The 26535-nt window shown below is 38.4% G+C and overlaps 1 protein-coding gene across 1 annotated transcript in view; it reads left to right on the forward strand.

The window, feature by feature from the left end:
- The first annotated feature begins 13240 nt into the window (after positions 1-13240).
- The window catches only part of LOC118630561 (catenin alpha-2-like), a 411139-nt gene continuing 397844 nt past the window's right edge, over positions 13241-26535 (forward strand). Inside the window, exon 1 of the mRNA XM_036262427.1 lies at positions 13241-13376. The gene's annotated coding sequence lies outside the window, so the exon portion shown is untranslated. The remainder of the gene's footprint in view (positions 13377-26535) is intronic.

Raw genomic sequence — 26535 nt, forward strand, 5'->3', positions numbered from 1 at the left:
AATGTTAATCTCACCCAAAATATCCTCTTTGTTGACCTATAAAATTAACCATCACACTCATGAACCTTTTCAGATCTATGTTTATCCATCACCTTCTCAGATAGAAATTCCCTAACACCCCTCTTAACATGTTATATGAATTCCTTGTCTATCTCTTCACCAAACTTTGCTTTTCTTCATAGCTTTTATCACACTAAAATCATACCACATATTTATTTGTTTTATGCTTTTTATGTCATTTCCAGAGTATCAATATTATTTTTATTTTCCATAGTTTATATGGAATACAAACAATATTTCTTATAGAGTAGATGCTTAACAAACTTGAGTCAGATTAAAAAATTTTTTTCTTTATTAATTTTAGAGAGAGAAAGGCAGAAGGAGTGTGAGAAAGAAACAATGATTGGCCACCTCCTACATGCCCTCCACTGGGGATTTGGCCCACAATCTGGTCATGTTCTCTGACTGGGAATCAAACCGGCAACCTCTTGGTGCATGGGTTGATGCTCAACCAGTGAGCGACACCAGCTGGGCTTGAGTCTATTTTTAAATACAAAGTCTCTATACCTAGGAGATAATTTATACACAGAAATGGTTGCTAGGCTACTCTGAATTATAATGGGTGCACTATATATTTGTCTATTGTCTCTTACCCATACCTTTTCTGCTCTGAAATGCTGGAGATAGGAAACTGCAAAGTACATTCCTTAGCCTTCTTTCCTAGCTGGCCTTTACTTAGATTTTTTCAAAGAAGACATTAGCAGATCATCAGATAGTCAGAGGAACAGAGAAGCTATTGTTTTATTTTTCTTCTGACAGTACTTTTCAGCTACAGCATCTTTCATCCATCAGCAATCCAAGTTCAGCTTTAATAATCCATCTTCCATGATTCCAGCACAACCTGCAGGCCCCTTTGTATGGTTTCAGTGCTTTCTAGACATCACTCTGACAAGAAAGTGGTGGCTGCCCTGCTGTGCTCTGAATACACCACCTGATTCCTTTGCTTCTCCAGGGACTAGACAAAGTAGCCACTTACTGATTACTCGTCTTTGGTGTACGTTTTCACTTCCTTTTTTAAAAATTTTTCTTGGGCTTTCTAATAAATATGTAATAATATTCCTGAATTAGCTACCCAAATTAAAGTCCATTCTTTGAAGTCATTAGACTACTTTCCATTTTGGGAGAGGGGGTGAGGTAAAAACAAAACAAAACAAAACAAAACAAAAACTTAAAAGATGATATTGTTGAGTTGGGTACCTTATAAAACTTGGGTTGGGCACCTCATAAAACTTACTGCTAATCCATGACATGAAGTGGCATCACATTTACCAAATTGTTATCTGTTGTTTTATTATTAATTTTTTTTCTTTATTAATTTCAGAGAGAAAGAGGAAAGGAGAGAGAAACATCGGTGAGAGAGAACATCGATTGGCCGCCTCTTGCATGTCCCCCACTGGGGATTGGTCCTGACCAGGAATTGAACCAGTGACCTCTTGGTGCATCGGTCATTGCTCTGCCACTGAGCCATACCTACTGAAAAGTTTCTGTTGTTTTAGATGAAAGGCCTACAGAAGGCAAAGCTATGGAAAACCAACTGATTAATGCATTATACATCTATGGCAGTAACCATGACTACAAAGGCTGTGGGGCAGATTTTTTTGAGCTTGCACTTCATTGCTTATAGAAAGAAATTGACAAGCCGAGGGCTTTCATCTCAGTTCAAGGCAGGTCAGAGATTCACAGAGATTTTATTGTGCTCCTAAAATGATCTCTCAATTATTGTAGCTGCAGGGAAGAAGATCCCAAATCCCACCCCAAATCTAAAAGTGAAAATTACAGTATTATGATGTAAGTTGAGTTCATTGCCTCACTAAGTATCTCGTGAAATTTAGAGTACATTATTATCTTGTGTAAAATTTAGAGCACTTCTTGGGAAAGAGTAAAACTCTGGGGCTTGACCTAGGAACATCTGGGTAGACATGAATTAATCTGAGAACCACAAATCTCCTTGAACTTCCATTGCTAGCAGAAGTAATCTCCCACAACAATGGCTATTAGTCTTTTTCTGTTGGGCAATCCTGTTGTAACCTCCCGTCAAGAAGTTGCTTTACAAGCGGATTCTATCCCTAAGACCGATCTCCACCATGCCATATTGCTTTCACACCTACAATTTGAGTCAGCCTTTGGCATGATTCAGTGGACAAGTGCAAAATTTGATTCCTGGGGACATGAGTTATGTACAAAAAATAATTGTAAAAGATTATTATTTTTCACTCATATTAACATAAACTCAGGGATCATGTGTAGGAATGGATTGTAAGAATTTTGGAACAAAAGACCATTTACAGGGATTCTGTATTCAATGTGATTTCCTAAGGAGAGAAAAGTGTCTCTAATATGGCCTATATTTAGTGATGTTCAGAGTACAACTTTCCTGGCATAATGAAGAAGTATCTCAAGGTGCGGGGAGGTAGAACTAACAGAGTGTACTTATTATTTGTAACTTGGTCATCCCCCAATATGTTCCCCACATCCACCCAAATACTCCCTTTATTCAGAGAAACACATTAGTGATAGAAGTACCAGAATGCTCAAAAACTCTGTGATTCATGGGGTAGATACAACTATAAATGAATAAGATTAATTTTGAACTGATAATAGTGGGTTAATTATACTTTTCCTCTCCAGAATCATTTATAATAAAATGAAAGAGAACGAGTTTTGTGGTGCCTCTTTTGTTGGCTGGGATGACACTGCAGAAAACCAACTTTAAAATAGACTCCTTGATTTCGATGGAAATGATGGGATTTCTGAATGGCAAAGTCAGTGGCACTGTGCAACCATTAGGGAAAAAAAAAATGCACACAATGGCCTGGTCTGTGGATGTCATGTAGACAGTAATTCCCTAGCCTCTCCAGTGCTTGATCAATGGGCTTATGTCCAAAGTAGCACAGAGGTTCTCGAGGACCTCCACAAATGGATCTTCTCTTACCAAAGTTATGTGACTGCTGTCCTTACAACAGAAGTCCAACTCAGACCCTGATGATACCATTCCTTAGGGAAACCAACCAGTCAACCACCTGGTATCCGATTGATTGCATTGGACTTCTTCCAGCTTGAAACAGTAAATGCTGTTTTCCTTACTGGAACTGAAACTTTTCTGGATATTGGCTCTGCTTTTCCTACTTTCAAAGTCCCTTCCAGCACCAACATCAGGAGACTTTTAGAGTGCCTTATTCACCATCAAGATATTCTATACAATATTGCTTCTGACCAAAGAACGTATTACAAAGTAAAAGAAGGGGTTATACAATTTACTGATCTTACTGTATACTTCTTGGCTTAGAAGCAGCTGCATTGACAGAAACACAGAATGTCTTCCTGAAGTATTAGACACAGTGCCAGCTGAGCTTGGAGTGTTTTCCTCTACCGTGTAGTATCAGCGTCTACTAGACACCATCTCTAATATTGTTTTTACTAATAATTCATTCATTAAGAAGAGAAATAAACCACTCACAATTTTTTTTTCTTGTGCACATTACTTTGGGCTCTGTTGGTTGAAATGTCTTATTTCCATAATAAATATAGTTTTAACCAAGAGACATAATTCTTTCATTGAAATGGAAGGTAAGTATGCCACCTGGTCCTTCTGGGCTCCTCATTCCATCAAAAGACAAATCAGGGGTTGCTGTGATTTCTGCAGTGAGTCATCCTGATTACCAAAGAGAAGTTGGATTATTGCTCTATAGAGCAGACAGGCAAAGTTATTTCTGGAGCCAAGGAGGTTTCCTGGTGGGCCTTTTAGCATGTTTATGTTCAAAAGGAAAAATTAATGGAAGTCTAGACAACCCAAAGACACCAAGGACACAGACCCTTAGAAGTGAAGATTTGGCTCATCACCAGGTAAAGGACCACATAAGTGAAAATCTTGGCTGAGATATGTAAAGTAAATATGGAATAAGTAGTAGATAATAGAAATTATTTATATGGGAGGAGAGAAAAAGAAGAGAGAGGAAAGAGATGATATAGCACAGAGAGAGGAAAGATTTCTAGATCATAGCATCCACATGTATACATTTAAATGTTAACTAACTTTCTCTTTTTTTTAAGATAAGGACTAATGATAGGCTACATTTACAGTTTAATCTTTAGAGGACAAAATATCCAAGTGGACTGGTGACTTAGAATAAAAACTTGCAAATTAATATGTGATAGGACTTGTTTTTTTTGTTTGTTTGTTTGTTTGTTTGTTTGTTTGTTTTGTTGTTGTTTTTTTACATTTTTGGGGGGGGAAATGTGAGAATATATTTTATTATGCAAAGAGCAGTTCTTGATAAGAAAAAGCATCACATTATTGTCATTGTTGCTGCATTAAAATGGAAGGTAGGAAAGAAGGCTATATACAGATGCAGAATAGACAGAGGGTGGAATGTGTTGATTATTTGCTTACTTTCATCTTACACACCATTCTTTACTTTTCTCAGAATCTGTGGTTTGGGAGACTATATATAAATTTTCCAGGCTTCATTTCCAGCTAGTTTCTTAAATTATACCCGTAGGAGACCCTGGGAAAAGATTAACAGGTAGAATAGGGGGATACACTATTATAACTTTTTTTTTCTTTGCTGCAGTACTTCTGGGAGCCGATGCTGCTTCGAGGGCCATGGTTTCAGCAGCACTGCCTGTCCCTTTCGTGGTCCCAGCACTAACTCAGATGCTCCCTCCTTGGTGACACTCTCAGCATCACAGCCTCAGCTCTGATAAAATCAACTCTTCCCTCATGGTCCCTGCCCTGGAAGGAGTAAATATTTAGTTAAGTTGCTAATCTTCAGTTAATTTAATTTTCTCCCTTTCACGCTTTTAATTCTTTCCAGTACCTGTGCAATCAATCCCCCATATTAAATCCTATTTGTTTGAACAATCCACAGGAGTTTATTTTTTTCCTATCTGGACCTGGAATGATATAATTATAAAGGACTGTCATTTCCTTGCTTAACACCCATGTAAAATTCAAAGAAAATTGGGAATTTCTTTTATTAGGTCTGTTGAAAAGAAATATACTTCTTGGAATCCATGAACACGTCTCTTTTTGTCCCATAGGTACAGAGTCCACTGTACGTCAATTTCTAAATCGAACCCTGTGGCAGGGAATGAAATGAGACAATGAGCTTAACCCTGAACTTCTGAACCAATGCCTCTGACAAGCTTGATGGATTCTTCTTAGACCAAGCCTAGTCTTGGAGCCAGTGATGAGGCTGACCTCAGCCTAGAGCACCTGGACGGCATGGTGGTGAAGTGTGCAACTGTTAGAATGGAAATAGAGAGAAATGGATAGAGGGCATTAAACAGTGTACTCTGCAAGCTCTCATGACATTATGTTGCACCCATCGCTTTACTTGTCAGATTGCTTCATTAACCTGTGAGAACTGTGCCTTTTACCTAAATAATCAACATTGAAAATTGTGACTGCCTCTTAATAGGCAAATATCAAATGTTTTCTAAATGGATGAATTTATCAATGTGCCAAAGCTTCTGAATATTTTCTTTCTAACAAGGATACTTTTAAACCTTTACTAAGAACATCATGATAATGCAAACAGGCACTAGAACAAGAGCATTTGTAGTATTAGAGATCTGCTTGTTTAGGGGCCTTAATCTTTCTAAGTCCTCAGACTACTTTTTGAAACAAAACATTATAGGAAAGGCATGTGTGCAGGAGTGAGTACATTTGTGTGCAGAATACGGACAGTAGATACATCTCAGGTACTTTAAATCTTCTTTGATGGAGCAGTTAGTATATTATGTTTTAAATTCCTAACCCTCATTGGTAACATGTTTTGTTGAATGCAATACAAGTTAAAAAAGAAATAATCTGTTTCAGCCACCTCAAAGCTGAACTACGCGCACAGTGTTTTGGCTTGTGTGAAGGAGTCTTGCTCTTCCATCAGTAGGGAGCTGAGAAGAACAGTGTGGACCCTGGAGTCAAGACTGCATGAATTAAAAACTCACCTCCACCATCTACCAGCTCTATGACCAGGTGCAAAAATTATACCCACAGCCTTACACATAAGAGGTGCCTGTCATGTTATACTCAAAGAGCAATCCTTATTAAGAAATTCTGTGTTTTATATTTTCATCTCCAAAATGTGGATAATATTAGTAATCTCCTTAAATATTAACATGTGGAAAGCTGCTAATACAGTCTTGCCACTAGCAAATATCCTGTAAGTGATATTTATTGTCATGCATCATCAACTCATATTTGGAAACCAAATGTGGTAGAAACAAGTCAGTCAGAAAATCATATCCTGACATTTTTTTCACTGGGATCATCAGGATGGTTTTCTAAATATTTCAGGTTCCTCATCCTCCAGGCATATGGTAGTTGTGCACTTCAAAACCCCTTGTAGTTATATGGGTCATGTGACTAGTTGGGGTCCAACAAGCAGTTATTCCTGGGCCAGACCGATTAATTGCTTTCCTGGAAGGATAATGGGTTAGATTTCAGACAGGAGCTGTGTAGTTTGGGTCTCAGAAAGAGAATGATAAGAAACACAGCTACCACATGACCCTCTGAGATTTGGGGGTTTTTTGTTACCTCACCATAACCTAGTCCATATGAATCAAACAGCAGTGAATTAGTCTCATGACTCTGGGGGAAAAGCACATTGAGTCTTAGTTTCTCTATCTTGCAGATAAATGCATTTTACCCAGCATTTACAAATACAATTTTATTGTGGAAGTTACTTTTAAAATAACCTCACAGCGAAGAACTGGGCAGCTGTCATTTCAGTTTGTGCGGTATGCTTTCCCATGCCCTCCCTCACAGTCTTTTTGGCAATTGTTCCTCTTTCTGCAGATGGTCACAGAAGTGGGAATATGAACCAGACTATCCCATTCCTATGGTCATAGTAATTGGTTCATATATGATCACAAGGCCCTACCCAGGTTAATCAAAGCCTTCATTATAATGAATATATGTATATATACTTTTTTTCCTTTATTGATTTTAGAGAAAGAGGAAGGGAGAGGGAGAGAGAGATAGAAACACCAATGAGAGAGAACATCGACTGGCCATCTCCTGCATGCCTTCCACTAGGGATTGGGACCCTGACCAGGAATTGAACCGGCAACCTCATGGTGCATGGGTCGACGCTCAACCACTGAGCCACACCTACCAGACATAATCAATATTTTTAATAACCCCTGGATCTAGCAGAACCTCATTGAGCCACATTTTACACTTCCAGATATGAAAGCCAGCATTTCCCTTTTGCTCAAACTAATTTAAGTTGGATTGCATCACTTGCTATTGACAGAATTCAGACTGAGACTAGACCTCCTTAGAGTAGAGTTTGGAAAATGCTGTTTCAGGGTAAGAGTTGAGAGTAAAATCATATGCTTTTTATTTTATTTTTTTAGTTTTAATTTTTTTGTTAATCATCACCTGAGGATATTTTTCTACTGATTTTTTTTTTTTTTTTGATAGAATGGAGTGGAAAGAAGAAGGGAGAGGAAGAGAGAGAGAGACATCAATGTGAAGGAAACACATCAATTGGTTGCCTCCCGCACGACCCTGGCTGGGGCTAAAGATCGAACCTGCAACCCAGGTATGTGGCCTTGATCAAGGATCAAACCCACAACTCTTGGGTCTACAGGACAACACTCTAACCACTGAGCCAAACCTGCCAGAGCACTTTTAAAATTTATTAAACAGTGGCCTCAGCTTTCTTTAAGGGAAAATGGGTCTATTGCAGAAACTGAAGATGGGGGTGACATGTTTAGTAAGAAAAGACATATTACAGGCTATTTTCTTTTTTTAAAGATAATTTGGAAATAAAACTGATGGAAACAGAGGAAAATTGGTCAAAATATGCTAAGGAATAATTTTATTTTAATGTCTGATTCATTTACACATTTGTATTATAAATATTAATTAAAGAAAGAGTACAACATTTATTTATGAACAATGGTGTGCTGGATATTTGACAAATGTTATTTCATTTATTTCTTACACAAAGTCAGGAAGATAGAAAACATTTGCCATTATTTTACAGATTGGGAAACAAAGTTTCATAAACATAAGTTTGTTGTCGAATATCACAAACTAGAATACAGTAACGCTAAAATTTAGAGGCACTCATACGCACCATCCAATGAAATTGCTCCTTTTCTATTTTTTGAAGATAAGGTAATTGATATAGAATATCTATGTATCAGTTTTCTCACACTACCTCCACAAATCCCCTCAAACCAACAGCTTAAAAGAAAACAAATTTACTATCTTACAGTTCTGCAGTTAAGAAGTCTAAAGGGTTAGTCTGGTTTCTCTGCTTAGAGCTTCACAAGACCAGTACCAGAGTGTTGACAGGTCTAAGTTCCTTTCTGGGGGTTCTAGTGAACAATTCATTCCCAGGCTTGTTCAGGTTGTTGGCAGAATTTATTCCCGTGTGATAGTAGGACTCAGGTCTGCCTTCTTGCTGACGATTGGCCAGGAATTCTCAGATTCTAGAATTCCCTGGTTTATGGCCCCCTTCAGAACTAGCAGAACCATTCAAGTCATTCTTATACTTGAAATTCTCCTGACTTCCCATCTGCCTCATCTCTCTGACTAATCCCTTGGCTCTAGCCAAGGACACATTCTCCACTTTTAAGAGCGCATGTGATTATATTGAGCCCATGTGGATAATCCAGGATAATCTCCTTTCCTTAGATTCTGTAACCCTAATCACATCTGCAAAGTTCCTTTTGCCAGGTAACATAACATATTCACAGGTTCAAGGGAATGAGGCATGGGACTCTTAAGGGGTCTATTATTCTACCTGCCACATTCTATCTATATAACGTTGCAGTTGAAATGTTTCATAATGCAAAAGGAAGAAATTTTATATACAAATGTAGCACCCACTAAATTTACTTGTAAACATAAAAATTTTGTATACATATATACTATTATGCCCTACATACATGATTATCTGAGGGTACAAATGATAAATATGCTTAAAAAGAAAAATTAGAGTTGATAGAAAAAGTAGAAAAAGGAATTCTAAAACAAGTTACATATATACATACATATGTAATAAAAGGAGTACATAAAAACAAAAGTGAGTTTCATTGGTTATTTTTTAGGCAAGAGAAGAAATCGCTGTTAGATTTGTGAGAACAAACTCCATCATGTAAGAAGAAATCATGGGGTACTATTCAGATGTAACAAATATTGTGACAGGGTCTGACATATTTAAGAGTTTCTTAAAAAGTGAAATTTCTAGCCCTGGCCAGTTTGGCTCAGTGGTTAGAGTGTCCACCTGCGGTCCGGAGAGTCCCGGGTTCGGTTCCCGCTAAGGGCATGTACCTCGGTTGCAGTTTGTCCCCGGCCCTGGTTGGTCGTGCGGGTGGCAGCCACTCGATGTGTCCCTTTCACATCGATGTTTCCCTCTCTCTCTCTTCCTCTCTCTCCCTTCCACTCTGTCTGTACAAAAAATGGGAAAATGTCCTCGAATGAGGAAAAAAAAAAAAAGTGAAATTTCTATATTGTCTTTATTCATAGTTGCCAAAAGTTGGAAGCAATCAAGATGTGCTCTAGTAGGTGAATAAAAAAGCAAACTGTGGTACATCCAGACAATGGAATATTATCCAGTGCTAAAAAGAAGTACACTATTAAACCATAAGAAGATATAGACGGAACTTAGATGCATATTGCTAAGTGAAAGAAGCCAATATGAAAAGGCTACATATGATGTGATTCCAACTATATGGCATTGTGAAAAAAGGCAAAACTATGGATACAGTAAAAAGATCAGTTGTTGTCAGGGGCTGGAGGGAGGGAGAGATGAATAACAGAGCACATAAGGTTTTTAGGGCAGTGAAACCATTCTGTATGATGCTACAATGGTGGATACATGTCATTTATACATTTGTCAAAACCCAAAGAATGTATAAGAGTGAACTTTAGTGTAAACCATGGACTTTAAGTGATAATGATGTGTCAATGTAGGTTCATTGGTTTGGTTTTAACCAAGGTAACACTGTGGTATGAGATGTCGGTAGTAGGGGAGGTTTTGCCTTGGTGGCAGCAAGAGATGTATGGAAATTCTGTACTTTCTGCTCAATTGCTGTGAAGCTAAAACTGCTGTGAAATATAAAGTCTATTTAAAAAATGAATTGCTCAGGAGGACTTGATAGAGAAAGTTTAGGAGCTACCAGACTGAATGAGGGTTCCAGTGTGCAGAGACCTGACATTTAACTGTATAAGCACTACAGATCATTTTTCTTAGGATTGCCAGTGTTTATTCTGAAAATCTGCATGTCATATTATTGCAGGTTAAATCGTATTTTAATTACATGTTATATTTTTTCATTTGCACACAACAATATATTTTTAACAATACTCCTTTTGTTTTTCATTTGTGTTGGCATAAATATTTAATAGAAATGGGGGTGGGGGAAAGTTACTTGTTTTACTGAGGACTATATGTGTTTATGTAATTGAAATAAAGGACAACAGTTAAATCAGGAAAACTGAAAAAAAAAATAATAAAGAGAAAAAAACTGCAAGCAGCCAGACTCTCAAGTTTAAAAAGTAAAGAAATAAAGATAAAAAATTATCTCCTTTCTTTCTGAATGAGGACAAATGATAGCTTTTCAGTATCCAATGGTAGCCACTATTTATACAAGGGTGTTTAGACTGTTATAAGAGATGAATAAATATCGCTAAAATAATACTCAATTTGGATGTTTTCATAGGGTATCTAGGGGTTGTAGTTCCCCTTTATTCAAAACATAAAAGAGTTAGCAAATTCTTTGGAGGCAGAGAACAAATATCTCAGCTGCCGTTTGCTTCTTGGTGACTTAAATGCTTTGCCTCAGTAATTTGTTATTAATATCTAATTGACAGAAAACAGTTTGGTGCATTTTGAAGGAAGAGTGAGTGAGGCCAAGGGCCTGAGAAATAAGAAATGGCTTTTATGCTATTATTTTTTATTACCTATAATTTAAAGCAGCTGCATGAACAAAAACATTATAAATATTTTAGAGGTGACTTTTAAAGGTTTTTAAAGTCACTACAAAACAAAAAGAGGAAATCTCATTTTGACAAGACAGCAGTTGTTCTACATTAGTTTTTATTTTTGTCTGCTGCCGATTAAAACATAGAATTGTAAATTTAAGCCTAATTTAAAATAATACACAAGGCTACACATGAATCCTCTCAACGTTATAGAGATGATCTGGTGTGATAACTCTTTGGCCTGTATGTTTTAGTTTATCCCCTTCAGCCTGACTAGAGAATAAAACATCACAGCGGCAACATTAACAACAGTCCGTCTTTGAGAGTATTCTAACTCATTAAATTGAGCCTATTTTACCTTTTCCACATTCTTGGACCATTTAAAATCAGAGGTGTCCTCTGCCTCCAGGAAGATGCTGAGAAGCAGTAGCAAGAAGTATCCTTATTTATATTCAAGCACCTCTCTGGCGAAATTATTCCCCTCTTACCACTTCAGAGCCCTGCAGTGCCTCCCTAAATCTTACCTAGTTTTTTCTCCAAGTCTAGTCAAAGAGCCTACTGCCTTCCATCCTACTCCAGGCTCTTTCCTTACTCCACTGCGACCACATCTTTTGGCACACACAAATCATTTGGCGCTCAACATTTCCTTCTCAAAGCACATCCAGTATCTTCTTTGGCCTCTCTCCTTTTTCTATAGGCTGGGAATAGGGGAAAAGCTTTGTGGGAGGAGCATTCTCTGTTGCTGTCCACGGTCCTGAAACATCGTTGTGGGCTAAGGAGGTTTTTCTCAAGCCTGCATCTGGTGACTCCCATTTTCTCCCAGGAATTTTTTTTAAAAGTGGTAAAGTAGTGGTAACTAGGAAATGTAAAGCAAGAAGATATTGGGAGAGAAAGAAAGAAGAATGGAGAGAGGTAGACATTGCTGGGAGACAATAAGACACTTGGCTCTGACATAATTTTCAAAGAACTGCAGATGCCAGCTTGGGAACCAGAGGGGAATATACCATAGCTGACACCGCCAATGAAGAAGAAATGTAAAAAATAAATAAATAAAAAATGTGTGCATTAAAAGACATAGAGCCGTACAGGTGTTGGCATGAGAAAACATAAATGTTACTAGTAGGTGAGAAGACCAGACAGGCAGCATGCCGGGAACGCAGCATCACTTGTGTCAAATCAAACTGACATAGTTTTTGTCTTGATTTTAAAGAAAAAAAAGTCACTTGAATTGTAGCAGAACAAAGATAACTGTGACTTATGTTTCGGATTGGTAGTAGCTGTGCACCTCTTCAGTTCTAGCGCTGCTGTAAGTTAACATTCAAGCCTCAGTTGATGGTGGGCAGAGCACAGGTACTACCTGTGATCTCTGTAAGTTCTTCCAACTAAAGTGGAACCTCCTCCAGGACAAAAACGAGATATTACACATTTTTGGATATCTCAAAATGCCAAAGTAGAGTGCCTGGTACAAATGAAAGGCTAGTAATATGCTAGCAATCAATAAAATAATCACAATGCCTTCCATAGAGGAAGTGCTCAACAAAGGTTTGTTAAATGAGCAAATGCTCCGTTTGTCATAATACTCTCTTTCTCTTCTAGGTCCTTTTAAAAGCCCATTCTTCCTCCCCTTGGGATTTCAGGTCCCAACAAACCTCCCTCCCGCGTCAGTCACTACCTTCGCTGCACTGGGGCTCTGCCCTCCTCCTGCCACATTTCCGTGCCCTCTCTGGCGCACCCTTTATTCCTACTATGCAATCCCGGTCCCTTTCTCCCCTCCAGAATCTCTCCCGCACCGGTCTCTGTCCTGGTCCTCGTGCCTCCCGGCAACTAAGCTTCAGGTCCCCTCCCGCAGGGTAACGCGGTTGTCATGGACACGGCACCTGCGCCCTTCGGTGATGCCCCTTCACCACCATCCCCTCCCCCCACCTGCGGCGCCGAGTGGGCCGCGCCTCTTCTGCTCCGACCCCGCCCCGCCCGCTCAGCGCTCCCCAGGCCGCGCGCTCCCGCCAGCCCCCGTGCTTCCTCCAGCCCCGCCGAGCCACAGGGGCCGCGGGGGCGCGCGTGCGAGCAAGCGGCCGCGCCTGCGCACTGACTCCCTCCCCTAGCGGCGATCCGGGCCGCTGCCGCTCGCGCTTGGACAGGACGCGGAGCGGGAGGGGGGCGGGGGGAGCGGCTTCGCTTCCAGCCTCGAGTGAGGCGGAGACCCAGGCTGGCGGGCGGAGCAGGAGGTACCGCACCTCGGCCAGAGGCGGCTGCAGCAGCTGCTGCCCTTGTCCCCGCCGCCGCCTCTCCAGCCCTTCTGTGAGTACCTCTCCAGCTGCTAGGCACCGGCGAGAAAGAGGAGGAGGCGAGAAACTCCCACCGACCCACAGAGGTGAGTCCCGAGCAGAGCATCCTCCATCCTTGCCTGCCTCCCTCCCTCCCAGACTCCCTCCTATCCTCTCCATCCTCCCTCCCTCCCAGCTCTCCAACCCTCCCGCCCTCAGCCTTCCCAACATCCCTCTCTCCTCTCCCCTCCTTTCTCCCTTCCAGCCTTTCTTTCATCCCTTTCTTCCTCTTTCCCAGCCCCACTTCCTTTCCACCCTTTCTTTTTTCCCTGTCTTCTTTTCTGCCGCTCGCCCTAGAGCGCAGCTCTGCATTCCTCTCCTCTTGTCTCCATCTCTTTCACCCCCTTTCTTCACCCCTTCCCAGATGGGAGATCCCTTGCCTGCTAAACTGTCCAGATTCAGGGGCTTCCAGAAAATTGGGCACATATCCTGGGAGACACACTCTTGCACAGAGGATATCTTGCAGGTCCCTACGTTGTTTGGATTAAGGGTCAAGTTGGAAAGAGTACTAGGAACTGGAAGGAAAAGAGGCTGGAGGAAGAATCTGTGGATTTGTGCTGTATTAGGGTGGGGGTGGGGAGGGTTGTTACTTCGACGTGTTGCCAACAACCCCCCACACCCCTCTTTAGCAGTTTCTTTTTTCCTGCTGGGAATTACATATTCCCAGAGTGTGTCTCACTAATTTAAAATCCAGCTTTCCCTGCTTTGATCGTCTCTGTGAGAAGCCACAAGGAAAGAAGAGAGAACAAGAGAGAAAGAGGGGAGGGGAGAGGAAGGGTGGTGGCAGTGGACGCGTGTGTCCTTCCCCCTGGGCCTGTTTGGATGGACATTTTCAAACCACCCGCCTAACATTTGGCTTGGCATTGAACCCGTGTGTCCTTGTCTCTGTCTACTTCAAAGGCGGAAACTCTCTAAACTTTAATGCGTGTGCACCACACTATTATTAGTGGAATGTTTTCATCAGCACATAAAACACTAAGGTAGATTGATTTGGGAAAACAGGGAGCAGAAGGGTGGCAGAGATGCACTTTGTTCATTATGGGTTAACTTCTAAAAGAGGACAATGGATAGGCAGCTTTGGGAGTGATGAGGTTATACATCACAGGCTTATAAATATACCATTTTGACAGCATTGGGTGCATTATAGCCTTTAGCAGATGATTTTACCCCCTCTGTTCCACCTTACAGGAATTGTGAAGATGTTAGGAGAGAAACATACGGTGTGATTCTCTTTGCCGTTTACATCGATGGAAAAGTTGAATGAGCTCTGGGATCATTATTAACTATTTAAAATTTCAGTTGCTTTTGCATCAGATAATATATTTTACTTTGCTTTCTTTAGCTTACACTCCAACCCCTTCAGTTATATGTGTTAATAGTAATTTGGCAGTTTTTCTTTTTACAAGCATTGCTGCTGCAAAGTTTATTTATATATAGCGGGACAGCCATGCCTCAGAATGTTTAGTATATTCATCATTTCAGAAAGGTCCAACAAACAGTATAAGTAAAAATAAAAAACAGAGTCTTTAGCAGCCTGTATTTTTGCCCTATAGTCTCCTTCAAAAAAAATCTTAATATCTGTAGAATAGCTATGTTTTATGTTTAATAAGTGTGTGGGGAGGGACTAAACTTAATGGTGGATTCAATGAAGCTGCCAGTAAAAAAAACTATTTTGTGGAGCAAATTATTGATTTTTTTCTTTTCATTTAAATTATTATATGCCAGTAGTACAATGTGCACTTTTGCATTTTATGGGAATGTGAAGTAGAAGTTGGGATAAAGAGAATTACCTTTCCAAGTGATCGAGTGCTGATTTGTTGAGGAGCTGATACAGTTAATCATCTGAATCAGTTTTTAGGAAGTGTGTGTTATTAGGAATGATAGACCCACCCCGGGCTGCAACTCCCCTTGGTAGGAATGCAATTCTATTAATGGCTTGGCTGACTCTGAAGCTATGTGACAGAAGTTTAGTTGAATTATGAGTGTTACCAGCATCCTGATACAGAATTGCAGTCAACTCTGTCTATATTTGAATGGTTACATTACTTAATAATGAACACAGCTGTAGATAGCAGTGTGTGCTGTTGATGCTGATGTTCCTTTTCCTGCAATGCCATGAAACTAGTAAAAACTTTGGTAGCGATTATAGATGAATATAATACATTAGTACTATTCTAATTTACTTTCAGATGTCTTTTCCCTCCCAGTATCTCTGCTGCACTTTCTTCGTGGGGCTTCATAGATGTGAGTGTGGGAAGGAGGCAGCCCTTCAGTCAGCTCTGCTCATTTTTTATTGCAGTTTGCTACAGAGAGTGATGTCGGTGTATGCCTCAATTTTTAATATTGTGCTTCCTAGGGGAAGTAAGGTGCCTTTTTGTTTGTTTCCTTTGTAAATATTCATCCATTTACTAAAAATAAAATTTACCAGGTTATTAAAGAACTGAAAAAAAAGGCTTGTTTTACAACAAGACTTTGAGAGAGACTTGAGTAAAATTAATAAAATATGAAATAGATGAGCAGCTAATACAGAAGCAGCCTCCTACTCCTACTATAATATAGTTTACAGATAAAGATAAACTTCTGAAGAATCTTATTTCTACAGGCTTTTGCCTTTAGTTTACTGGACATTTAAGAATGCATAGTATATATAAAGCCCAACAGAACATTTTGTGCACCCCGTAGGAAATATTCTGGAACATTCTGTGCTTTCCTCCTTGAGAGCTCTTAAAAGCTGCCTAACCCTATGCTAAGTGGTATGAGGCATTGGAAAGATGTAAAAGACACTCTTTGGCCTTAGCTTACACTCTAGTTGAGGAGAACAGGAATTTGCATGAGGTCATATTTCACTGTAGCAAAGAAGATCTTTGGAGGGAGCTTTAGATTTGAGTGCATGCTCTATTTAAGTACTCGTGTTGGGTCCTCATGTACTATATAAGTCTTTTCCCTCATCTAAAAAATGGGAACTAGGTAGAGTCTGGTTCATGGGATTGCTTTAAGGGTAAAATGTGTTAAGTATAGTACTTGGTACAAACAAAGCATGTATTAAGTAAGCATAATTATAATAGGGGAAATTATTTTAAAACAAGCCAAGACAATATATGATTATGTACTGGAAAAAAAGAAGTGAAGACCAAGTGTTAGAAGAGTTCCAAAGAGGACAGCTGTTTCTGAAGCCAGGGAATGATTCTGTTCAGGAGTAGCACTTAAGCTTGGACAGAGACTCCCTAGAAGAATTGCTTGCAGGGTGGGTACCACAGCTGGAAAAGCAGAGAGGGAAGAAGCCTGGTATGTTTGGGAAAACTGTTACTGGAATTTTCGACATACTGGTGAATGCATTAAAAAGTATTAGATATATATAGTCAGAGAAATTGCAGTATCAGTTAGGATAACACAACTTCTTGTGTGTGAGGTCTATTTTATCATAGAATGTTCTACCGAGGGGAGCTTGTTTAAGTTCTTTGTTTTACGCAAAGCTCCATCCCAAGACATGTAGGAATGCAAGGTCTGTGTCACAAGATGGACCCAGAGTATTGTTTTTATTCTTTTCTTTAAACTACAAGGCATAAAGAAAAGCTGACCTATCTAACCAACTGTGACTGAATATTATTATTCTAATATGATTCTCACAGCTTTCTCTTATTTCACCTCAACCCATGAATATTTCAGGACTATATCTTGAAGAAGAATAACAGGATTATTATAGTTATTATTATTTTTTTGTTCATCCTCACTTGAAGATATTTTTCCATTGATTTCTTTAGATAGAGTGGAGGGAGGGAGGGGGAGAGAGAGAGAGCGAGAGAGAGAGAGAGAGAGAGAGAGAGAGAGAGAGAGAAACATTGATGTGAGAGAGACACATTGATTGGTCACTTCTTGCACAACCCTGACTGGGGCCAGGTATCAAACCTGCAACCCAAGTACATGCCCTTGACTGGGAATTGAACCCAAGTACCTTCAGTCCTTGTGCTTCAGCTGCTGAGCCAAACTCGTCAGGGTTAACCAGCATTATTTTAGGTTGACATATATGAAGCTAGTGTTTGTTAGGGTAATTGTATTTTCTGAAATTTTATTTTCACTTTATTGTCGACTTTTCTCAATTACCACCAGCCCTTGTTTTGTGTTTTTTTTTTTGGGGGGGGGGGGCTCAAAATTTTTAATGATTATGATCTTTCAAGTGTTTTATGGGGAGATGAAGGTAGATGAGGAGAGAGGGTCTGTCTGGAACTGTGTTCTGAGCAAGTGAAGTATCTTCTCAGTGTGGATGGCAGTTGTTCACTAGCTAATTCTGTTGGTAAACCTTTGTTTTTGGTTGGTGTTCATGAACTATTCTGAAATATATATCCATGAAATATTTACCCAATAGCATAAGTGATATAATTAAGTTATTTTATTAAAAAAAAAGATTTCCAGAAAATTATGCCTGTTGATAACAAATGTCAGAATTTATAGTGCACATGTTTAATCCATTTTTAATAGACACAATTTCATTGCTTTCTCCAACATGACAAATGCTTTTCTTATATTTATTATTTTCTTATTTTTCTTATTTTAATATTATACAAAGTTGGTTTCATGAGTATTGTCTTAGGATACATAGTTAGAACATGAATGTAGATTGAAAAGTTAGCAGTATAACAAACCATAGACTGTAGCACTTTTATTTTCTATTTTGATATTTTCCTCAATATTCTATTGTTTTAAAGATTCAGCAGATCTAAACAAAACATTTGCAAATGTATTACCTCTATCAGTTTCATATTAAAGCACCAGTGATTTTTGACAAATTTTACTTTTAGACATTTTTTCCTCCATAAATGAATTTTAACTTGGAGGTGAATTCTAACTCAGCCACAAAGATGCTTTCTGTAACTCCTTGAAATTATTAATTGCAACACATTATCAAAAATGCAAAGTAATGGTCTGACTGTATAAAGATTTATTTTATGGGACTTTTATGCCTCTTTGTTTAAAGGCTCTTAGACTGTTACTTTGTAGCTGTGAATCCAGTGTGCATTAACAAGACTGAAATAAGCAATTGTGAACTCAGATTAAGGTAATGGCCAAACAGAAAGGTGGAGTAAAGATGAGATGAAATGAATTAATTTGCCCAGCCGGCCATGGCTCAGTGATTGAGCATCGACCCATGCACCAGGAGGTCACTGGTTCCATTCCTGGTCAGGGCACATGTCCAGGTTGTGGGCCCAATCCCCAGTGGGGCACATGCAAGAGGAAGCCAATTGATGTTCTCTCTCATCAGTGTTTCCATCTCTCTCTCTCTCTCTCCCTTCCTTTCTCACTATAATCAATAAAGAAAAAAACACTTTTTTAATGAATTAATTTGGTTTCATCTATTGACCTGAAAATTTATAACTGCCTGATTAATTAGGTGTTATCTATATTTTTGCTGACATGCTGATACAATCCATGTTGCAATTATTTTAAACCATGTGTATTTAGGCACATATATCTATATACATGTATGTATTTTTGTTTGTTTGTTTTTTCAGTTAACCATTTTTAAGACTAGATCATGGATGGAAAACATATATGTAAAACCACATGTTGCTTTTTCAGTATCTTGCTAGTTTTCAGTATCTTGCTACTTTCTTTGCTTGACTTTTTGGGAGAAGCCACGTGACATAACACTTGTGGGAGCTGCTGGACTGTATTACATGAATGACATGCCATTGGGGTTGGGGTAAAATAAATAATTTAATTTTATAAGATCCCAAGGGCTATTGGAAACATTAATAGGACACTTTTGATATGTTCATGTGTAAATGGGCTTATGTTGTTCATTCTATATAGGCAGTAAATCCACAATCCTTTTATTTATTTATTTTTTTAATGGTACCTTGGTGTTTCACAACTACAGCTATGAACTCTTGATGGAAACATGCCGGTTCTCCCACAGCCTACCCAGAAATGACAATGACTCCATAAATGACCAAAGGATCTGATGTTCTCATTTGATTTTAATTGTGATTAGACCAGAGTTTGGTGAGACTCCAGCCATCCACATGTATCTGAAATTCATAGGGCCTGAAGCAGTGGTTAAATATCATTACTCCATCTTTCAGTAAGGAGGTAGAAGTGTACCTTAACTAGCTTAGAAAGAGCTAATTGCCCTCAACTAGTTCTAGGAAAGGGCAGCCCACAATTCTTGAGAGTTTACAGGTATTCTTCATTTTTTATATTAGGCATTGATACCTGCCTGTGTTATTTAACGAAATGTGCCCTTCGCCCCTCTCAAATATGCAGAAGTGGCATAAAGAGGTCTATACAGAACTCATTAGGAAAAAAGAAAAATGCCTGAATTTGCATTTATCCCTCTATTCAATTATATGTTCTATGTATTAAAAAAGAAGCACATTACTTAGTATAAATTGATTCAATGGGAGTTTTTTAAATCCCTGCTCTGTGAAGAGAATTGCACTAGGAATTATAATTTTATAAGAGCACTGAATCAGGAATCAGGACTCCTGTGTTCTTCCTCCAGGTTTTCAACCAACTAATTAATAACTAGACATGCTTCAAACTCTCGGAAGCTTATTTATTAAATGTTTAGGTGACTTGGACTAGATGATACATAGAGTGTCTTCGGACTATAAAATTCTGTCTTTCTACATGTGATTATTCCTTAAAATTTCAAAGCATAATGATTTATTTCTCACTGTGTCCTGTTTCTTTCTTTCTTTTGAAACATAAACTGTTTGCTACATGAGAATACCCTTCATCTTCAGTACCATAGGCTTTCCCTTTTTCAAGAAAATTGCAAGTTTAGCTTCACAGAGTCTCTGGACAAAGGGAGAACTAAGAAACATGTCCTTTTGTTACGTCCCCATCCCCCTCTCCTGCCTTTTTAAAAATCTTCCCTGGACTGAAGGTACAAGTCTGTTGCTACCTTCATTTAGAGACTGGCCCAAAGTACCATTGGCTAGTTTGAGTAATGTCACTCTTTTTGACAGACTAAATGGCATTTATGCATTTAGAATAAGATATTTATTTAAGAAGTTACATATACTCTAAGGTTAATATTTTTGCCTTGCACATCCCCTGAATCTCATCCTCTAGGACTGTGTGATCACCAGTCTGTCTATCAATCCAGCTCCAAATTCTCATTATTTTTTTTATAATCAGATTTACTGAGGTGTGTTTTCTATATAACTTACATCCATTTAAAGCACTTTTGTACTTGAAAGTACTTGTGCGTGTTGACAAATATACCTGTGTGACCACCACTGCAATTAAGATATAGGATAGTTCCATTGTCCTATAAACTTCCCCTCTTCATTTTTCATCTCTATAGGTTAGGTTCTGTTCTGGAAATGGATAGAGATTGAGTCATAGACTATATACTCATTTTTGTCTCCTTTTGTTATGCATAATGTTTCTGAGATTTGTAAATGCTTTTGAGTATATAAACTTTGAAAAGAAAAAATCTTTGTGATTTGTGGTTAGTCAAAGATGTCTTAGGATGCAAAAAAGCACAGGTCATAAAATTATAATAAAAAGATAAGCTGAACTTTATAAAATTTTTTTTTAATTCTGCTCTTCAAAAGACACATGATGTGCTAGACCTGTGTATCTTTATATATCTGAAAAAATAAACTGATTATTTTAGTTGTATTTAGAACTCTTATCTCAATAAGAACACAAACAATCCAACTAAAAAGGAACAAAATATACGAAGAGATAGTTCACAAAAGAAGATGTATAAATGACCAATGAGCACATGAAAAGGCATTTTACTCCATTTCCCCCCACCCCAAATAATGAAATTTAAAAACCACAATATGGCTTGGCCAGTGTGGCTCACTGGTTGAGCGTCAACCCATGCACCACGAGGTCACTAGTTCTATTCCGGGTCAGGGCACAGGCCCAGGTTATGGGCCTGATCCCCAGTGAGGGGCATGCAGGAGGCGGCCAATTGATGTTCTTTCTCGTCGATGTTTCTATCTCTCTCTCCCTCTCCCTTCCTCTCTGTCTAAAATCAATAAAGAAAAAAAAATGAAAAAATAAAAACTATAATATGCTACCACTGTACAAACACTAAAATGGATAAATTTAAAAAGACCGACAATATCAAGTTTTGGAGAGGATGTGAAGTAACCAACACACTCATAGTTTGCTGGTGGGAATGTAACACTGTACGAAACACTTTGGCAGTTTCCCTGAATGCTAAAAATACTCTTAGCATGCAGCCCCGAAATTCCACTCCCAGGTGAAATTAAAACATATGCACAAACACTTTTACATGAAAATTAATACCAGCTTTACTTGTAATAGCTTCAAACTAAAACCAGTCCAAATATCCACCAGCTTCCCATTTTAAAGTTATTTTTTGAAATAGAAAACATAGCTGCCGATATATATATATATATATATATATATATATATATATATATATATATATTTAGAGATGTGCTATTCACTATGTGTAACCTGGCAGCAGAGGAAAGGGAATACATTAAAAAATAGTTGTAAACATAAGAAATCTAGAAGTAGGCAGCTCTAGGCATCAGCCCCAGGCTTAGTTTTTTTTCTCTGCACATCTCTGGACTCTGCCCCCTCTGTGTCCAGACCTCACCCTCAGCCAGTGGGGAGATGGCTGCTGTTCTCAGTACATCATGCAGCATCATTGTCTCTTCCAGAAAAATGAGGAAACGTTGGCCCAAAGTCCTCCCTCACCTTTAATCTCACCGACGAGATCACATGGCCATCCCCAATCAAGTCAACAGCAAAGGGGAAGGAGACACCATGAATGACAGGCTAGACTCATCAGGGTCCACCTGTGGGCCAGGGCAGGGGTCTGGTTTTCTCGAAGCACATGGCTGTGTGGAGGACGTGAAAGGGATAGTTGAGCTGAATGGCAGTCCTGCTAAGGAAAAGGAAGGGGGAAAGGAGTGTTGGGGAAGCAGACAGCAGTGTTTGTGATTATTTGATTTAGAGACCTGCCAGAATGTTCTTAGTTTTCTGGGAAAGAGGTTGAAGTAGAAACCTCTCCCTAGGTTTGTAGGGAGAGAGGAATGAAGACGCTCAGATCCTAATTCACAGCATGAACTAGGAGAGGGAGTCTGGAGCCAAGGGAGGAGTTCGAAGTGGGAGAACATACACACAGTGACCAGCAGAGCCAGGCCCATGGGCCCATGGAGTTAGGACAGGAGGCAAAAGTCAGTGTTGGCAGCAGTCTGAAATCCAGGCGGGCCAACTTGATTGCAGTTTGCCCATCTGTGAAATCAGGACCTCAGGCAAGAAGATTTTCATGTTTTGCTTGTTAAAGCAGAAACTAAAACAGTAATTATTCTCCTTTTTTTTTTAAGGTGTTTTTAACCACTTTGGATTCTGTTTTTTGCCCCCCCCCCCAATATTTCCATTATCATCCTGGGCTCCCATTAGTTCCTTAGTACGTACTAGTTGATTGAATTAAGTCTCTGAACTCATTCTATCTTTGAACAAATCCTACAGATTTCTGGTTAAACAAACGCAGCCGTCATACGTCAAGTACTTTCTTACACTGTTTTATGTTTTACAAGGAGAGTCTTACCCGGGTTATGTTTTGGGAGACATAACCCTGGATCTATGTATGAGTAAGATGTAGTCATACTTGATCTCATGACTTGACCATCTAGTAGAGGTGGAAAGAACCTGAACAGTGTGATACCAGAAAGAACATGATGAAGTGTAGTACAGTTTGGTAACTGACTCCACAGTGGTGTGAGTCTAAAGTCCAGATGGACACAGAACAAGAAAGAAGCATTGCTGTAGTGATGGATGGGAGCAAGATGAAAGAAGGGATGACCTTGTATTAATTAATTAATTAATAATTAATTCAGCCCTGCCTTGTTTGGGAACTGGGACAGGGCTTAGTCAGCAGGAAGCTGGGATTAATGAGCACAGCAATGGGAGAGGTGAAATCACACCCAGGAGACCTGAAGCTGGGACTCAGATAACTTCTCAGTCAGCACTGAGAAGTGGGACTGGAGTAAAGGGGAGAGACTGGGAGTCAGGAAATATTTGGACACCATGTCTGTAGAGGTATCTCAAGAATGTAGTAACAGAAGATACATTGTTTCAAAAAGAACATTTTTTTAAACTTTTGCATCAATACATAGCCTTTGCAGAATAGCTAGAAAGTAACAAGTAAAAGGAATTTGAGAATAAAATTTACTGAAGTCTTACTCTCCAGTGAATTTCTAGTTCTTTTGTTTTGTTTGTTTTTCCTCCTAGTCTGCGTTTATCATTTAGAAGTTTTTTAAAGCAAAGTTGAGATCATAGGTATTATATATAGTGTTCTTTTTTTTTAAACTAAACATATTGAGCATTTCCTAGGATAATGAAAAGTCTTCTTCTACATTAATTTCTATGTAACAATACATTGATTGGAATTAAAGTTTCCAGTTTTGGGCTGCCTACAAAGTCAAAATGTTTGTGCTATCTGCCTTCAAAAATGGGCTGTGTCGTGGCAGGAGATTAACTTTGGGGGCCTCTGGAGAGTGCCTCAAAGATATAAGTGGTCAATGTCTATGTAGCAAGGTATATATATTTTTTATATTTACTTAAATAGTAATATGATGTCCTATACCTCATTTTCACTTCACATATAGCTTAGCTGGTAACATAAATATACACACCATTATTTTTTAACTGCTGCCTATTATTTTATAGAGTGGTTGTACTATGATTTATTTAATCCTTATGTTTTCATAGACATGTTATTATGCTATTTCAAACAATGTTGTAGTAAACATCCTCATACAGGTTTCTTGTCCACATGTAGTCGTTTTTTGTTTGTTAGTTTGTTTTAAGGGTAGACTGATAATTGTGTTTTGGAGTTATGAGGTATGTAGATTTTAATTGTTGATGCCCAATTACCCTTCAAAGGGGTAGTGCTAATTTCCACTCCACCAGCAGATCTGGAACTACATATTCCCTTAACCTTTGCCAGTGTGAGATTATTTTAAAAGTGGAGAAGTTTATCAATGAATAGGTAAGAATGGTATCTTTTTGTTATATTAATTTATGTCTCTGATTTCTGAAGAGGTTTCCTTCCTTCCTTCCTTCCTTCCTTCCTTCCTTCCTTCCTTCCTTCCTTCCTTCCTTCCTTCCTTCCTTCCTTCCTTCCTTCCTTCCTTCTTTCTTTCTTTCTTTCTTTCTTTCTTTCTTTCTTTCTTTCTTTCTTTCTTTTCTTTCTTTCTTTCTTTGCCAGGTGGCCTAATGTTCTGCTTCTGCAGTGATAAGTGTATTCATATGTTTACTTACGATTTTCTAGTGGATTATTTATCTTATTATAATTTATAGGACTTATTTATATCTAAAGATTGTTATTGTTGTTCCCAAAGTAATGTACTTTCATAATAGCGATAGGTTAACAGTATGCTGTGTATCCAGTAAGTGATGGCTTTTCTCTTTCCAAAGTTTTCTGTCTATTTTTGTACCTTTTCTTCAAAAGGATATGATAACTAGGTTATCAAATTTCGTAAACAACACCCTTGGCATTTTAACTGATACTAATATTTAATTTAATATAATTTGAGAGAGAAGTAGCAACTTCCTAATTCATAGTCATTCCATTGGCATGCTTTATCTATGAAGAAAAAATTTATGATACTGAAGGACATTACAAATTAATGACATTTTGGCCCGGCCGGTGTGGCTCAGTGGTTGAGCATCGACCCATGCACCAAGAGGTCTCCTGGTTTGATTCCCAGTCAGAGCATTTGACCAGGTTGTGGGCCCAGTCCCTAGTGGGGAGCATGCAGGAGGCAGCCAGCTGATGTCCTCTCTCATCGATGTTTCTATCTCTCTCCTTTCCCCTTCCTCTCTCTCTAATATCAATAAAGAAAGAAAAAAGTAATGACATTTGTTAAAAAGAGACATTCAGTTCATGGCTCAAATGTATGTACGTGTGTACTTGTATATGCACATAATATGAAAATAATGAAATATTACTAATATATTTTCTTTAAATTTTCTTCAAATTTTAAATTAAAATATTGTTTTTTCTTCTAACTTAGATTTAATGTGAATAATTGGTTATATATAAAGTATGCTGTACTGTGGTCTAACACAGTTTTTTGTTTTAAAAATTATTCTCAGTATTTTTCTCTTTCTTATTGCCCCCAATACATTATTATATTTATACCAGTATTGGTATAATTGTGAACCTTTCTCTTTGGAATAAGCAGGATATACCTGGATTTTATATCCTCACTTTCAGATATTTACTTCATACTTTTCTAGGCCTTTATGAATAGTTACAGTGTTTTGTTTGTTTGTTTGTTTTGTATGTGACTTCATTAGCATGGACCGTATCTTTCCTAGATCTTGGACTGAGTTGAGTGAGCAGTCTTCTAATGATCAGGATAACATGCTTGAGATAATATTCATGATATTAAGCTCTCTAAAGTTTATCTACATGACTTTATTTTTTGGCTATCTGATACTTTAAGCATTACTTTGTCATCGTTTTCATACTGAAGGTGTTATTCTACATACCATCTTCACCTTACATTCAGCATTGCTTTTTAGGAATGTTTAAATACTAATACAACAGCTGGTTCTGAACCATTAAGAAGCTTTGGAAATACTCTGTCTGGCCCAGAATTTAATTTGGGGGAGGGCTAGATCTTTTACAGACTTCAAGGGAAGGTTAACTTTGGTATTAGTTGTATGATCTTCTTTTATCAGGGAGAATGGTTACTTTGAATGAAAACCTTTCAACGATTCTGCAAATTAAGAAAATGGGCGAATTGCCTTGAACTAATGATTCATCTGGTCTAGGCTCTATGCATACATATCAGTATTGATTTGTCCTTAGCGAACCTATCACATCAAAATTCTGTGATCCACCCTCAGATATTATAGATGATATAAATTTACTGTTGAGAGCCTGGAGTTTCTCTGTAGAACACTAATTGAATATAATTGTGAAATTAGTAGCAAGTGTCAAGCCATAGAATTGCAAGATGTTTTCATTAATGCTGAATCACTAAATCTAGTTTTTAAAAATGTGGTTAACATTATTTTAGTTCTTTGATTTTGTAAAAAATTACACAAATAAGTATGTTACAATAATACTAATATCATAAGTTTGAGCCAAGATATCCCTGAGCAGCATGTAGCTGTTTTCTGTTCTAGCTTTCTTGAATAATTTGAGATAGATCTATTTAGCTGATGAAATTATCTTGACGCCTGGCTGCCTTG

This window comes from Molossus molossus, unplaced genomic scaffold (assembly GCF_014108415.1).
Source record: "Molossus molossus isolate mMolMol1 unplaced genomic scaffold, mMolMol1.p scaffold_m16_p_15, whole genome shotgun sequence".
NCBI lineage: Eukaryota > Metazoa > Chordata > Mammalia > Chiroptera > Molossidae > Molossus > Molossus molossus.